At 39.3% G+C, this 16,092-nt stretch overlaps 1 protein-coding gene across 1 annotated transcript in view; it reads left to right on the top strand.

Annotated features, from left to right (window-relative positions):
• Nucleotides 1–837: 837 nt before the first annotated feature.
• Nucleotides 838–16,092, top strand: part of PRRG1 (proline rich and Gla domain 1) — a 139,703-nt gene continuing 124,448 nt past the window's right edge. Inside the window, exon 1 of the mRNA XM_077146756.1 lies at nt 838–898. The gene's annotated coding sequence lies outside the window, so the exon portion shown is untranslated. The remainder of the gene's footprint in view (nt 899–16,092) is intronic.

The raw sequence follows: 16,092 nt of genomic DNA, 5'->3' as shown, positions 1-16,092 counted from the left end.
TCTCCAAACATTGAGAAAAGTCTACCTAACAACACAGATTCTTGTTTCTCAGAGGAGGTTTTAGAAGGCTCAAATTCTAAGATGGTTACCTAAAAAGTAGAGTCAAAGAGGGCCATCTTAGTTAACCTGAATTTTTCCTACCAAGTGGTTTGGGTAGGTTCGTTCAAGATTGTTTTTAAGGAAAAGCAGGTTGTTGTCACCTAACATCGTCCAGAATCCGAGGCAAGAGAGTTTGTGCCTAAAGAAAGAGCAATTCCCTGAGTTGTAACAGTGGGTAATAGTTGGATAGTCACCAACTAGGATCTGGGCTCGCACACAGCTAGTGGGCATGTTAAGTAGATTGCCCAGCCTACGCGGTCTGTGGGTGAGAAATTTCCATGCCCTTCCCCTCGGGAGGGCTGAGGACGGGGCGATGACCAGAAATGACGGGAAAAGAGTAATATGTAGGGAGATAGACATGCCAAGGAGGAAAAAGCTGGCGGGAACTCGACTGAGACTCGACTGAGAGGCGTGGCGGACCGCTTGGTCCCGCGCCAAGCCGAGCTTTCTGGAGAGTAAGGGGTGCACCCAGTAGCCTCGACAGCTTCTTCGTCAGTATTAAAAACAGACCTCACAAGTCAAGCCCTCCAACCGGTTACCCAGAGCGCTCAGGCTTCCTGGAGGAGGCGGCGGAGGCTCCGCCCCTCTGATTTCCACACCACCTGGCCCTGTCCCTGGGTTTGCAGCCCGCCTGCTCCCGCCTCTTCTCTCCTAACCCCGCCCCGGCTCTGCCTCTGCCGCTGCCCGCCGCCCTTCCCCTCCGGCTGGGGCTGGGGCTCCGGTTCGGCTCGGCGGCAGTGGGAGCGCGCAGGCGCAGCGGGCGGCTCGCAGATCGCAGAGTAGCGGCGCGTGGCGCGCGGTGAGTGAGGCAGCCGCGCGGGGCGCCCAGCCCTGGAACACAGTCGGGACGAGTGCCCTGGGAGGGATTATGGTGTGGAGGAAGAGTGGGCTTGGGAGTCTCCGGTCTCGGGAGGAGAAGCCGGGGGTGTCGGCGCTGACGGAGGGTCCGAACGAGGAGAGGGGTGCGTGGAGGCAGGAGTGGGCGAGGACGTGGATGAAGAGAAAAATGGAAGGAAGGGGTTCCGGAGGCTGGATGTCCGCACTCGGGCTCGGCGGGACCGAGAGGCTCGCCAAGGGCGCTGGAGGGTGTCCCAGCTTCAAGTTCCTTATCCCAGTTTGGTGCTCCGGAGCTCTGGCCCGGGCCCCTCCGCTGCCCCCGCTCTGCCTGGGGGGTGTAGAGTTGCCGGGAATGTTCCCCGGCGCGGAGCGGAGGATTTGGGGGCGGTGGGCTGTCGCTCCGGACTAGTGCCAAGGAAGGCGTGGCGTACGTGCGACTTTCCTTCACTCCCCGCCTTCTGGAATGTGTCGGTCTTCAGGTCCATTGTGCTGTTGGGCATTTTAACAAAGGCTGTGGCTGTTTTCTAGGCTGTGGCGGGTGACAGCGGCGGCGCGGGCGGGACGGTCGCGGGGAGGGGGGGCGTGGGAGGCGTGCGAGGTCCTGGTGCGGCCCTGGGGATAGGGGAGGAAGAGGGGCTGGCTTGAGGAGAGAGGAAGGAAGGGAACAACCTTCCAGCCCCAGCCTTTTTCCCCCTTCCTGGTCTGCTTATTTTGGTAGGAAGAGCCCCAAGAAGGGTCTGACTGGAGGTTAGTGTCTGTGTTCGGGCACTGGCTGCAGCCTTTGCTTTTGTGATTGTGCTGTTGATGGGTTTTCCATTGTCCCTTCAAGAGAAAAGCGAAACTAATGGAATTTGAGGGGAAATAATTTAATGAAAAGGGGAAGAGGTGGAGTGTCAAAATTTAAAGCTGAACCACTGCCTTGTGATAGTCATAGTGTAAAGCCAAATTTTGAAGGATGTAAAGGCACGCAAGTGAGGTTAAGTGAAAAGTTAATTAGGGTGCTGTTGATTGTTTCAATAAAGAGTGGATTGTTGGGAGTGAGGATGAGAGACCTGTCAGACTCTTGGGCAGACTCACTTTAGAACTCTTAGGTGATACTGGAATACAAAACACTAGGGAAAATAATGTAATATTGGGTAAAGTTTCATAGGCTTTCATTTTCAAGCTTACAGTTTTTATGAAAAATAGTATCTGGGCTTCCAAGCATAGGTGTTGATATTTTTACTCATTTAATACAACAAAACAGGCTAACTTCCTCCTCTTCCTCCACCCCTTTCCCTTGCACCCCCTGGTCATGTTATTTTTATAATTCAAAACCTTCAATGGCTCACCACTGTCTACAAAGTAAAGTCCAGTTTACTTAACCAGGCATTCAAAGCTGTCTACAATTGGTCTCCACCTACCTATCTTGCTCTCCTGTATCCACAAACAGTATTCTACAGCCACACCTGACTTCTTACCCTCTGAAAGTACTCAGGCTTTGTTCACACTACCTAGATTGACTGTTTCCATTCCTGATTGTCAGTGCCAATTTGAAATTCTCTTGCTTCTTACAGCCTCTTCTAAACCATCAATTTGGAATTAACTGTGCTTTTTTCCAAATTCGCATAGGCTTGTGATTTTTAAAAAATATTTTATGATATGTCACAGTCAATATATTTATTAGCTATATGTGCCATTGTTTTTTTTTTGATATTAGATAGTGAATTCTTCGAGGAAAAGAGCTGGTTTAAAATTTTCAAATATACTGTCAACACCTTGCTGTGCCTTTACTATGTATCCAGTAAATGCTTATGGAATTGAATTAAGTTTTCATCCATTTAGGGAGTGTTAATTTTTAGGAAGGAGCTTACTCCTTTCCCTGATTTTGACAGATGAGGAATTGATGACAAATGAGGCATTGAGGCCCATGTTGAGTTAAATTAATTTTTGGTCATAATTATTGAATATTTGCCTCCTAAAGCTAGATGCTGTAATACTGTAATAATCACAATAATAATCACTAATGGTTAGTAAAATATTGATAATTTGATCAGAATGCCCTAGGTAATATGATGAACAGATCCTCATTTGGACTGGAACAAGGATGTAAGATCATCACGTAGATGCCAAGAAAGGCTGCCTATATGTAAAAACACTTTTTTTTTTCCATGTCACCCCCCCCTTTTTTTTTTTTATAACATTAACCAGTGTTTCCTCCAAACACTTCAACTTAGTGTCTGGTTTTCATGGGTTAAAACTTGGGACTCAGAAAGGATGAGTAGGGGCCATAAAACATTTTTATTTTTAAATTCTACATCCTCTTTTATCAATAGACCCAGCCATAGAAAAAATATTCAAAACCAAACTGCTATGATTATACCTTACTTCTTAAAACTCTGCTCATCTAGACTTTCTCCTCATGTTTCTCTCTAATTCATTGACAGTCAACCTCAGTTGTCTCCACTGAGTTCTCTTCCAAGGATTTTGTCGAAGACTCTTACCTTCTCACTCTGTGTAGGAGACAGAATAATATCAAGGTCAAGGGCATGGACTTTGGAGGCAAGATGTTTAACTTCTGTCCCTGAGCATCAGGTTCCTCATTTGTAAAAATCATTATAATACCTACCTGATAAGTGAGATAAGGTATGTTAACAGCCTAACATAGTGTCTAGCACATACTAATTACTGTTAAATGGTAGTCTTTGTTATTTGCTGTTTCTTATGAGCTGCCAAAAGCAATTAATTTCAAAATATGGATGTATGGTCACTTCCTACCTTGTTCCAGTTCTAGTCCTGTATTTCTAGATTCCTCCCATATTTCTCTAACGGGGATGCTTAGCGCAGTGGTTCACCAACTTCAGGGTGCCCAGTAATCACAAGAATGTGCACATTTCTTGGCCCCACCCCTAGAGTTTATGATTCAGTAAGTCTGGAATGGGACTAAAGAACTTCCATTTCTGACAAGTTCCCATGTGATTGTGATGGTGCTTGCCCACATATCACACTGAGTGGCACTGATCTAGGTGTGGCATTCAGATAAGTTATGTGGATGACAAAAAGATCAAAAAGTTCAAAGGAGAATATACCTACACACTTTTGCTCAATATTACATTTTTGAGATCTACCCATAGTTTGATGCTTCTCAAACCTTGGTATACATATGAATCCCCTGGGGCTATTGTTAAAATAAAGATTCTGATTCAGGTGGTCTGTTTTGGGCTCACAGATTCTGTCTTTCTAACAAGGTGATACTGATGCTGCTGGTCCACAGACAGTACTTGGGGTAATAGTAAGGTTTTAGTTCATTCTATTTTCAACCGCTTCATATGCTCTGCATACCTCCAATCACTATGTAGATTTTCTCCTGGAGGAGGAAAAAGGGGAAAACTCTTCTAGTTCTCTGTCAAATATTGTCTTTCAGAATTGGAAGCTGGAAGAAAACATAAATTGTTTCATATTTTAAATGGTTATTGTCATCAATATAGAAAATTAAAGATAATATTTGAATAAAATACTAGCAATGTAGTCCTGAAAATTTGCGCTCATATTGTCTTTTAGGTTGCTGGCGAGTATGTTCCAGCTTTATTCTGTACAGGCTATTTTGTGGTAAGGCAAAATTAAAAAGGACACATTGGTGCACATATGTGTGCTCACTTGAATATGTATGTAATAGACAAGATAAAACACTTTCTTTTAGGGCTTTTTGACAAGGAATGCTAGCTCCTGGTCTGTTACGATTTTGTTTTTCCTAGTTTTCCTCTTGGTATTGCAACACTTTTCCTAAGATGACAGAATGGTTCAATTATCCTGAAAACCTTGGGATGATGAAAATAGTATTCTCAGCACAAGTTAGCTTTTAGAGTATCCTAAGCAAACTACTTTGTACTGTTATCTGTCAAACCTTAATTTATTGACCATACCTTTGGTGTGTTAGGGGTATGTTCGTTTTACCCTTTGTAAAATAGAAACATCATACTTCTCAAGAATTTTATGGAGCATAATGAACTGAGAATCATATAAACTGCCACTGGGCTGAGATAGTCAATTTTTAAAAAGTAGTTGCTTTACTTTCTCTGTTATTGGGTGGTAGTAACTGGTATAGTTACTTTCAAATTCATTTCAAATACTGATGATGAATTTTGGGTAGCACTCATTATCCTTTGGAAAGGTTTGCCAATTAAATGGGGGCAGAATTTGAATAAGAATTCGAACTTCTTGGGCAGATTTTTAAGTGCCTAGGATTTAAAACCTAGGATTTCTTTAGGAAAATAAAGTATGTTATATATTAGATCCCTGATGTGGGGTAAGTTCCCTGTGTTCTATTTCTTTCCTTCTTTCAAAGCAGTTCATAGAATATGATGTGTTGTTTTCTGGAGTCCTACATAACCCAGCTCCTCCTTTTTCAGTGGCAGACCCTTATTATGCAAAGCACTTTATGTTCTGTGAATCTGTTCCAATCTATCTCCAGTATGCCTGTTCTTTGTTGTTTGGTTTCTAATGTTATGCATTCCAAATTGTAAAAAAATTCATCTGAGTAACCTGCCACAAGTAATCCTTTCTGACATGTTTGCTTCAGGGAGAAAATAGGCAAAGTTGGAAACATATGCCTAGTTTTAAAATTTGCTATCGCTGCAAAAATAGTTAATGGAATATATTCTATGTTTCTTTTCCTGTATTAGTATTACTCTTGGGGCCAGAATAATGATTTTGGCAAGTGTGTATTTACTTTCCTGTGTAATTTTATCCTGTTTCAGTATGCTCACTTATCTTTCCCCAGGATTTATCAAGAAAATATTATTACAGATTAGAGTAAAGTAAAAAAGAAATCTTTCTTTAGGTTCATAAGTAGTCTCAAAATACAAATGCTTTTGTTGCATTAATATGAATTCTATTTAAAAGTAAACATTCTTTGCATTTTACAATTTCTTTAATTTAAAATGCTAATGGTAGGTGTTAATATTTATTAGTAGTATTTTCTCTGTATTTCTCTAAAGTATGAATGTTCATCCAATTTATAGAATCCACTGTTGCAAAGTTTTGAATAGTCCATTCCTAGCGCTATCACCCTAGTTCATGTTGCATTAGTTCTTTCCTAACCCTATAGAAATAGCCTTTTAACTGGTCTCCCTAGTCATTTATTGTCAGTCTTTAACCCAAATCTGCCCATCTACATATGCCAAAAGCCTTCAGCCTGCAAGTACCGCCTTGCACGGTGCTTCTGGGAGAAGTGCAATAGAAGCCCTACAGAAAGAAGTGTCTACTCTCTCAAAGATTACATGTGTCCAGCCTTCCTCAGCTGGCCCCTAGATTTTCTGTTTGAATTCTTCATTTACATTTCAATTCTTAATGGGTTAACTGGGGCTAGTTTTTTGCCAGAATCTTAACCCTGTTTAGCCAGGGCTCAGACCATCTATATTGTCTTTGTTTACTTGATCTCTGCAAATCAGGAATCAGGATGCTTAATACTCCTAGACTCTAGGTCTCTACTTCATCCAGGCTGACAAGAGGAACAGGGTACTGGGGCCCTCAGCAGACCATGAGGAGACCTGGGACAAATCCTGTGTACAGTGGGAGTTTGTTTTTCCTCTGTGGCCCAAATCCGTACTTGACAGCCTTGTCCTTCATATGAATTTTGTGACAGTTCATTATTCAGAAGATTGCCTATGCTGATTTTTCTTCTTAGCTCTCAAGCAACTCCTGGCCATATGGATTATCTTCCGTAATAGTAATAATAATAATAACAACAGTAACCCATTTATGTTATACCAGATGTTTTACTTTCATTATTTTCGTTATCCTGTCAGGTATATGACATTTGTCCCCACTTTATAATGACAATACTGCAGTTCAGAGAGGTTAAGTTTCTAAGATCACTTTGGGAGGTATATGGTAGATCTGGAATTTCAATGCATGTCTCTCTGATTCTAAAGTGTGGAGATCTTTTCAGAAGACCCCATTGCATGAAGCATAGTTTTTGGCTGCTACTTCCTGTTCTCAGTTTCACACAGTAAACAGACGGTAAAACTCTGTATTGAAGAAAAGAAAATATATATTGAATACTTATTATGAATGCATTCTAAGAATCAAGCATTATGGTCTAGCATGTACTAAGTACTTAATGAATGTTGAATGAATGAATGAGAAGATGCTATGAAAATGGAGCTGGAAAGGGTAATGGTAAGCTTCTTGTGCATAGTTAACATAGTGGTGGGCATATGGTAGGCACTCAATAAATATTTGTTGATGCGATTATCTACTGTACCCTTTTATTAAAACACAATGATGAAAAAAACCGCACAATGATGAATATGAGTATTTGAATCAGAGATCCAGTCTTCTGGCAAAGAAAAAGATTTTAGTGGATGCTTTTCCTTTTTACATCATATGATAAACTCTACTTCCAAAATAAGACTATCATTTACCTGCTTCATCTTATTTGACCTGTCTCTCACTCCCTAAAACACCTACCTTGGCTGCTGCCCTTTTCTTGAATATTGTCGTCAATTCTCATGGCTTCAGCTTCATTTGGCATGCTGAAAATTCTCAGTTATATCCAGTCAGAATCTTTCCTTGAAGATCCAGGGTTATGTACATGATTGCCTTCAAACTAAAATGTCTAAAACAGATCTTCCCACCTGCCCACATGTATATTTGCCTCTCCTTTGTCTCCCATATTGTTAAATAGGAAGGAGGTTCTGTATTCAAGATGCAGACCTCTGGGTAAGAAGCAGCCTGGGTATAAGCAGGATTATAAGAATGTGGGGTTCCCTTAGCCACTCCTTTGGAGAAATCACAGTCTTGTACCTAGAGTTAAGGTCCCTAAATTAAGTAGCCAGCAGTAATCTGCATCACCCCCTCCAAAGGCGTTTCTGTCTTGTGTTGCTTTTCTGTGCCAGTTAAGCTTTTACTCCGTATTGGTGCGTGCAAGGACAGCAAGAGAGTGTGCTTTCTTTCTTGTTATGTCCTTTTCATGAGCATAATGTGTGATATTCTGATTATCATTTAAACAGATCTTATTCTAATCTTTTGTCTAAAACCTAAATCTTGAAATTAAAATCATCTTACTTTTCCCTTAACATCTGACTACAGTAATCTCAGAGTTTATCTGTATTATAGGTTTAGCTTATTTTAGTGTCTATCTGTAGCCCTCTTAATTAGTGAAGATGATTATATTCTCTTGAATTTTCATTGTAGTTTCATACCCACAGAATTCTCTCAAAGTTTGTGTGGATTTTCTCCCACTGTCCCTTTCTTTCCCAGCTGAGTAATAAACCATAAGTTGTTTTGTGAGTTCTTTTACCTCTTTTAATCCTCATGGAGGGCCTCCCCAGTGACAACTGTGTGACTAACTCTTACTTACATACCTGGAACCATCCATGATTTCCTTCTTATGCTGTAGTTACTGGATTTCAGATGATGGTGTTAGATTTTTTCCTGCTACGTTAGCACAATGGCATATGCTTTTACTTTGCTTTTCCTTCATCACATAAACTAGGCAGGACTTATTTGTCTAAAACAGAATATGAATTGTTTTAAAACAGCCTTAATTTAGATGTTGTCTTTGTATAATGTTGGCAAAGACATCTTAAGCGCTCCCTTCTTATACTTAGTCTTAATAGAACTTTATAAGGAATATTGCATTATTTTTATTCCAACAATATTTACTATAACTCCTTGTGTAGTATTGATGGAAGCCATAAATTCTAATAAGATGACCAGCAGTTAATGTACTTCTAGCCTCTGTTTTGGCAGAGGTAAATCTTAGTTGCTATATGATCATCCATTATCTGTCTGTGTATATCTGTATTTAAAGAAACATAATTCAAACATGTTAATGTTGGAAGTTCCGAGCCAGCCAGTACTAAGGCAGATTTTCTCAGGCAGTTTGAACTTACACTTGTTCTACTACTTTAGGGTTCTAGACCAAAAGTGTTAGCACTGCCTGGGGTAGATGTTTCTGACAGCAGAGCACTGATTGTTTTAGACCCCAGCCTTTGATATAACCTTACTCTGTTTGACCAGAAACAGCAGCATTAATTCCAGGGAGGATTATGAGACCCTGAGAGTATTTTTCCATGGGACCAAGGTTAGGGAAGTCAGATCTGGTGCTGGTGCTTTTTTTGTTATATACTGCATACATCTCCCACAAATAGGCCCCTTCCTTCAGGAGCGCCTGCATTTGGAGTGTTTAATTCCGTTTGCCTTTGTAAGTAGGTGAGAGAAGATAAACTGTTAAAGTGCTCATATTCACCCTCCTGTACCATCATTTTTAACTAATTGAGGGCCCAGAAAAACCTCAGTGCCACCTCGTAGAAAATCTTGTAATTAAATATCATTCTAGTATTTCTGATTCACAAACAACCAGATAAGCCCAGCATATTGTAAAAGAACAGCTTCACTGCTCAGCCCCTTTCAACCTGACATGTCTTCAAACCGGCCATGGGGGCAATGCTTGACTGTAATCTGACCCAAGTCTTAGCAAAATGCCCTCCTGGAGCAAGGAGAGATAAGCAATCTGTTAAGGAGCTGTCATGAGGCAGTTTCTTATCTCTTTCTTTTAGGAAATTGCCACAACACTCTCACCCGTCATCTAGTTTCAGTTGGATCCAGGTCTTTCCACCACATATCCCATATGGGACAACGTGCAGGCTTCTATGTATGTCTATACAACTGCTTGGTTTTAGTTTTTAGGTGGCTTTTCAGCAGTTGCATGGCCCATCACTTAGCCTCTCTGTCTTTTGGCTCCTCCAGTTAGGTTTTGCCCTGTGAGAAGGACGCAGGGATCTGACACCATGCTGGATTTTGCTTTTGCTGTCTATGTAACTAATAAATTGTCTGAATCCATTTGGATTTATTGTCTCCCCACCAGCTGAATCTATGAAGTATGACAAGCTACCCTACCAGCTGTAGTAGTAATATTTGTGGCCCTGTTAGCCACCATACTGCTGCTTAGGGAATGTTTAACTGTGTGACACAATGGGGCTACCACTGGCCAGACACACAGTTGCTTTATGTACCAAGGGATGCTCTTTGAGCCTTATACTTGTCTCTGGGCACAATGGGGCTTCCAAGGTAACAGGTGGACAAAGGCCAGGGATTACTATTGAAATTATCCTGGGCTCATTAGAAAGTTTTAGCTACACACCTGGAAGGGCTGTACCAATTCCAAAGCCTCTCTCCCCCCCCCCCCCCGCCCTCCCCCCCACACACACACCTGAGTATGGTGGAACCAAACTGTGGTTGGGTCTACCCAGAATGATGCATCCTGTATATAGATCCTGCAGTCGCTTCAGCTTATGGTATTTTGGGTTCCAAAGAAACCAAATGTTTCACTATACAAGTTTTTTTTCTAGCAAACATCCCTATTTTGGCATTAGATCTGTAAAAATAGAAGCCACTATGGAGGGTAATTTCCATTTATGTATTTTTGAAAAATTTTCTACAATACTTGACTTTGCATTATATTCTTTTCTAAGGCTGTACATTCCCTCCATTTTAATTACATTTCACAGATTTTTATACATTGTATTTTGATTATTATTTAGTTCAAACTATTATCTCATTTCTTTTGTAATTTATTCTTTGATCCAGTGATTTGGATTGTATTATTACTTTCCAAATATTTAGAGTTTTCCTGGTGTTCGTAGTGGTATGTGTGAGGAAAGGCCACAGCAGATCTGCTTGCCAACTCCTTTATGTCTCCAAGGGAACCTGGAACTGTGATTGACTCTTGGTCAATCCCTGAAAATGTGGCCTTCCAAAGGTTCTTTATGTTAATGACTGATTTTGTTTTGTATGCCTGGAGCAATGGAACATGCTGTAACCACTTGTCAGAATTGCTTTGTATAAACATCAAGATTGATGATATGTACCTGGTTTCACTGTTGGGGTCCTGAGTTTTGGTTACCATGCTGATTGCATAGCAGGATATGCCTGTATCACCAACCTACCATAAAAGCCATGAACCCTGAGATTCAAGTGATCTTCCCTGGTCACATATATGCTGCACATGTCCCTGTATTTCGCTACTAGAGAGGAAACATATTTAGAAGCCTGCGTCTGACCTCCTTGGACTCCACCCACCACCCAATGCATATCTTTTTGCTCATGCTTTTACTTTGTACTCTTTGATGTACTAAATCTTAGCTATGAGTATAAATAATCTACTGTTGAGCCCTTCTGGTCAGTCACCAAACCTGAGGGTGGTTTGGGGTTCCCTAGAACCCATAATTATATTTAATTATCTTATGGTCAGAGAATATACTCTGTATGATTTCAGTTGTATTTTTTAAATTATTGAGACTTGTTTTATGGCTTAGAATATTGTCTTTCCTAGTAATTGTACCATATATACGTGAAAAGAAAGTGTATTCTGCCATTATTCTATCTATTTTTCTATAAAAACTAATTAGGTCAGGGAGACTGATAATGTTCTGGTCTTCTATGTCTTTGCTGATCTCTTTTCTTGTTTACTAAGTTGCTGAGAGATTGTGTTGAAATCTCAAACTATATGTCAATGTCTATTTTTCCCTTCAATTCTGTCAATTCTTGTTTCATGTATTTCAAAACTCTTATGGGGCACATACACGTTTGTGATCATGTCTTGCTGTTGAATTCCCTTTTATCATTATGAAATGTTCCTCTTTAATTCTGCTAATACATTTGGTTTTGAAATTTGTCTTCTGATATTAATAAACATTCCAGTCTTTTGCTTACTCTTTGTAAGATGTCTTTTTCATCCATTTACTTTTTCCTTTGTATATTTATATTTAAAATGAATCATTTGTAAGCAACATATAGTTGTGCTTTGTTTTGTTTTTACATTCTGTCAACCTATGCCTCTAAATTGAAGTGTTTTATCCAGTAATCTTTAATGTAATTTGTTCTAGTGTGCTAGCTGCCAGAATGCAATATACCAGAAATGGAATAGCTTTTAAAAAGGGGAATTTAATCAGATGCTAGTTTACAGTTCCAAGGCCCAGAAAATGTCCCAATTAAAACAAGTCTATAGAAATGTCCAATTTAAGGCATCTGGAGAAAGATACCTTGGTTTAAGAAGGCCAACGACTTTCAACGTTTCTCTCTCAGCTGGAACAGCACATGGTGAACATGATGGCATCTGCTGGCTTTCTCATGGCTCTACCAAAAAGGACTCTTTGCAAAATGTTTCCTCTTTTAAAGGATTCCAGTAAGCAACTCCACCTTCAGTAGGTGGAGACACACTTCCATGGAGATCATCTAATCAAGTTACCACCCACAATTGGGTGGGTCGCATCTTCTTGGAAACAATCAATATGCTCCCACCCAGTAATATTGAATGAGGATTAAAGGGCATAGCTTTTCTGGGGTCCGTCATAGATTCAGACCGGCACAGAATTGTTGGTATGGTTGGAATTGGGTTTAACTTTTTTTTTTTTTTTAATTTTCATTATCTACTCTGTTTTTTCTATCTCTGTTCCTCTTTCCTGCCTTTTTTTTTTTTAAGTACTTGGATATGTTTTTAGAATACTAGTTTATTTTTCCTATTGATGCTTTAGCTATTCTTCTTTGCATTATTTTTATAGTGGCTATTCTAGGAATTATAACATACAGCTGTAACTTTTCACAGTCCATTAAGTTAATAATATACTACTTCAAGAAAAACATTGAAATCTTACAAACTTATAGGCCATACCCCTGTCTTTTCTGTTATATGTAAAACATACCCCACAAAGAAACTGTTATCATTTTAGTTTTAGACAGTTACTTGGTTTGTAAAATATTTTGCGAGGAAGAAAGCAGAAATAGCCTTTTGTATTCACCCAACTATTTACCATTTCTGATAGTCTTTATTCATTTTTAAAAATTTTTTATTGTAGTAACAAATACGCAACTCAATTTCCCATTTTAACCATGTTCACCTGTACACTTCAGTAGTATTAATTACATTCACACCATGGTGGACCAACACTGATATCCATTACCCAATACTTTTTCATCACCTCACACAGAAACTCTTCCACTCATTAAACTTCATTCATTTTAGAGTTTCCCAGTTCCATCTGATTTTATTTCCCTTCTGTCTAAATAGCTTGTTTTAGCATTTCTCATAGGGTGGGTCTGCCGGCAACAAATGCATTTATCTAACTATCTATTTTAACCTGAAAACATTTTTATTTTGCATTCACTTTTCATTGATACATTTACTACATATAAAATTAGGAGTTAACATTTCTCCCCCAGCTGCCAAGTGGTAAAATTTTTTTCCCAGTTTCTTCTGTCCTCCATGGTTTTTGATGAGAAGTCAACCATTAATTGGATCATTGTTCTCTTGCATGTGATATGTTATTTTCCTCTTGCTGCTTTCAAGGTTTGCTCTTTATCTTTGGCTTACAATGGTTTATTATGTATCTCAGTATGGACTTCTCTGTGTTTATTCTGCTTAGCATTCATTTAGTATCCTCTATGTGTAGATTTCTGTCTTTTATCAATTTTGAGAAATTTTCGTACGTTATTTCTTCAAAGAGTTTTTCTGCTCCATTCTCTCTCCTCCTCTTTTGATATTCTGATTACACTTGTGTATCACTATTTGATTCAGCCCCTGGGCTTCTGTTCAGTTTTTTTCAATTTTTTTTGTCTCTGTTCTTCACCTTGTGTAATTTCTCACATTCTATTTTTAAGTTTGCTTACTCTTTCCTCTGTCATGTCCATCTGGCTGTTAAGTCCATACAGTGATTTTTTTTCAGAAATTAATTTTTTTTGGTTCTAAAATTTCCTTTTTTATATAGTTTCTATTTCTCTGTTGAAACTTTCCATTTCTCTGCTGAGGTTTTCATGAATTGGAAACATGTTTTCTTGTGCTTCACTAAGGATATGGCCACTTTAAAATTCTCATCTGTTAGTTTCCACATCTTGTTCATCTTGGGGTTGGACTTGATTGATTTTCTTTTGATATCGTGTTTTACTTTCTTGATTCTTTTTATGTGGAGTATTTGTGAATTATGTCTTGGATATTTTTAATGTTAGGTTGGAGATTCTGAATTATGTTATTTTTCTCAGATAAGTATTGTTTCCTTTGTTTTAGAAGCTAGTTTTCCTGGCTGGGCTTGAACAGCTAACTCTTTTTTTTTGTGCAGCAACTCTAGTCTCTGTTCAAATTTTTTTTTTGTTTTTGATGAGTTGCTAAGAGTCTGGCCTGTGTGTAAGCATGATCAGGGTTTAGTCAGAGATGTGGGTAGAGTTTAGAGACCTACTCTTTTGGCTCTTTCTCTTAAATACTTATGGTTTCCTGGATTCCTTTTGTCTAGGCCTGAATAACTGGGTTTTTCTTATGTGCCTACTTTTGCTGTGAGCACTTGGACTGCACCTAGCCCTAGACTAAAAGGCACACTTTCTACCCTGCTCCAGTGAGTGCATACTTTCCACCAGTGTGCACCCTTCTCTTACCAATAGCTTTAGGGTGGCAGCTCCAGTTTCAGTTCAGAACTTGTACCTTTGCTGTGCATCTGTTCCACGCAAGCATGGTCCAGGATACAGTCAAAGAAGTGGGCAGACAGAGTTTGAGGATTCTTTCTCTCTGACTTTTCCTTCTGAGAGTCCCTCATTCCATTCATTATTTTCCCAACTTGACATTTCTGGTTCCCCAGGCTAGAAAGATCAGGCTTTTCCATATGTGCCCCCTCCTCCACCAGCTCCTGTGGAGGGTAAAGCCATGGAGATTAAAACTTACTTGTAGAGTTCCGGTCTCCATTCCTCCTAGCGGTGTTTGGTTTTCAGATTCTGTGTGCTTCTGTTCATGCTACAGGACCTTAAGTTTGTTTCTCTTTCTATTATATCCATGTTTTATAGTTGTTTTCTGTGAGAGGAAGGAGGGAAGGAGGAGGAAAGGGGGTCCTATAGGTTCTTAATTCTTCATACCCAGAAACAGAAACAACTTTAAGTTTTCAGGACTATTTCCTTGAGGATTTAAAATATCCATTTTACTGAATAGCTTCTCAAAGACAATAAGGACCATGAGTTCCTTCAGTGAATTGCTGGTAATTGATAAAAGTAGAATCTTGTGATGTCATTGTTTCTTGTTCTTCATAGAAAGGGGAGTAGAATGAGATATTTTGGAGAGAAGATTCTGGTGGAGAATAAGCAACCTCTATAAGCTCACCTCTGTAAGCTGTGTTGAAAATAGAATAACTTTTCACAGAATCTGGAGGGTTTTTTAAAACCAATTTATGGCTGTTTTGAGCCAAATGCTAGATTCTGCTTTGCTTATTAGAATGCCTGTCGTAAAATTAGAGGTCCAGTAAATGTTAGTTGAGTCTGTTAATTATTTGAGGTTTGCAATAATAATAGCCATTAACAAATTAGCTAAGTGTGAATGTTTTGATTATTTCAGGAATAAGATGATTAGCTAAAGAAAATATTTGTGTATTTTTTCTTCTTGTACGTATGTAGATACACAGCTGTTCTAGTTTGCTAGCTGCTGGAATGTGACATACCAGAAACAGAATGGCTTTTAAAAGGAGGAATTTATTAAATTGCAGGTTTACAGTTCTAAATGTGATAATGTCCAAATTAAAGCAAGGCTATAGAAATGTTCAATCTAAGGCATCCAGGGAAAGATACCTTAGTTCAAGAGGCCAATGACAGTCAGGATTTCTTTCTCAACTGGAAAGACACATGGTGAACATGGTGACATTTTCTAGCTTTCTCTCCAGGCTTCTTGTTTCATGAAGCTCCACCAGGGATGTTTTCCTTCTTCATCTCCAAAGGTCTCTGGCTGCATGGGCTCTCGTGGTTCTCATGACTCTCTTGGATCTTGTCACTCTGAAGCTTTCTCCAAAATGCTTCCTCTTTTAAAAGATTCCAGTAAACTAATCAAAGGTTAATACCCAGAATTGGATGTGTCACATCTCTGTGGATATAATCTAATCAAGTTTCCAAAATACAGTGCTGAATAGGAATTAAAAGAAAGGGCTGCTTCCACAAAATGAATCATAATTAAATCATTGCTTTTCTAAGGTACATAATCCTTTCAAACTGTCACAACAGTCAATAAATCTCAAGCCACTTAAAATAACAGATTTTATCCATTTTATATTTTGTTTTATAGTGCTGTATACATGAATTGTTTGTGAGCAATTTCTGTAATTGTTATTTCCTACTTCTAACTCATTTGTTGAAGAACTGTAGGGATTAGAG

The sequence above is a fragment of the Tamandua tetradactyla genome, chromosome X (assembly GCF_023851605.1).
Source record: "Tamandua tetradactyla isolate mTamTet1 chromosome X, mTamTet1.pri, whole genome shotgun sequence".
NCBI lineage: Eukaryota > Metazoa > Chordata > Mammalia > Pilosa > Myrmecophagidae > Tamandua > Tamandua tetradactyla.
Note: the sequence above shows the minus strand (reverse complement) of the source record. Positions and strands in the feature narration are given on the sequence as shown.